This window comes from Sinocyclocheilus anshuiensis, unplaced genomic scaffold (genome assembly GCF_001515605.1).
Source record: "Sinocyclocheilus anshuiensis isolate Anshui unplaced genomic scaffold, SAMN03320099.WGS_v1.1 scaffold393, whole genome shotgun sequence".
In the NCBI taxonomy this organism is placed as follows: domain Eukaryota; kingdom Metazoa; phylum Chordata; class Actinopteri; order Cypriniformes; family Cyprinidae; genus Sinocyclocheilus; species Sinocyclocheilus anshuiensis.
The window spans coordinates 1,050,688-1,052,100 of NW_015536501.1; positions in this window are offsets into that span (position 1 = coordinate 1,050,688).

Genomic DNA, 1,413 nt, shown 5'->3' on the forward strand with positions numbered 1-1,413 from the left:
TACATGTAAATATTTTCAAAATATATACTGTATGTGTGTGTATTTATATATACATAATAAATACACACAGTACAAACACATACATTATGTAAACAAAAACTTTTATTTTGGATGCGATTTATCACGATTAATCGTTTGACAGCACTATTTTAAACAAAATAAATGGAAATTTCGTTTTTACCTGTTTATCTATTTTTAGATTTAAAGGGTTACTTCACCCAAAAATAAAAATTAGGCTGTTATTTACTCACCCTCAAGCCATCCTAGGTGTATATGATTTTCTTCTTTCAGATGAATCCAATCGGAGTTATATAAAAAATTGTCCTGGCACTTCTAAGCTCTATCATTGGAGTGGGCGGGTGTTTCTGTTCAACAGTCTAAAACACTTTAAATAAAGCTAGCGCATCTGTAATAAAACGTGCCTCACACGGCTCCGGGGGGTGAATAAAGGCCTCCTGTAACGAATCTGTGCGTTTTTGTAAGAAAAATATCCATATTTCAAATGTAATAAACACTTCTCTCACACTTCATCTAACTGTGGTACGCGGAAGTCGTTCCGGCGGATGACGGAGGACCTTGGCGTTGCGTGATTAGTGACGAACGCGGAGAAAGTACAAAACGAAGATTTGTAAAGAAAAATGTCAGAGGATTTCAATATAAGCCAGAGGAGACTGGTTTTCCTTTGCTAAAGTAAGGAAACTTTGCTTCTATAAACAAACTCGTGAGACTAGCATATCTCAGAGGCGTATCTCATTTCTTATTGTTATTAGTGTTCACAAGAGTTGTGCTGCTTAATTTTTCAGTAGTCTTTGATGATTAGAAAAAAAAAACATTAATTTAAATTTGTTCTTTTTGCTGCCAGTTTTTTTTTAACCAGTTTAATGAATTCTTTGATTCTTTGTAAATGAAAGTGTCACACACATTAGACCGTCTGTGTGTGTTCTCTTCCCCCACGTGCTCCATGTCCTGGTTTTCCCCCGTGTTCCTCTTTGCCCAAATTCTTTACGGGAATTTGGTCCTTCCCGTTCCTGTCATTTATGATAATTGTTTCCAGGTGTTCCCTCATTAGTTTCCATGTGTATTTAAGCCCTGTGTTTCATGAGTCCTGCGTGCTGTCTTAAACATCCTTTGGTTCCTGTACTACGTGTGTGTTAATAAATCCTGTTTCCTATATTCTCCGATGTCTCCTCGCTTCTTGTCTCCGTCACAGTATAGCAGTGGATCGTGACAGAAAGTTTATTTTATTTACTTTTTAAAGTGGGAACAGTAGTATGTAGAAATGCATTTGGCATAGATTTAGTCTTAATTCATTTTTTTTTATTCTAGTTATAATAACACATCATTTAAAAAAGAGAATAATGCTATTAAAAGTAGTAAAAATCGACCGTTACCATCATATTTTCACATTTTAAA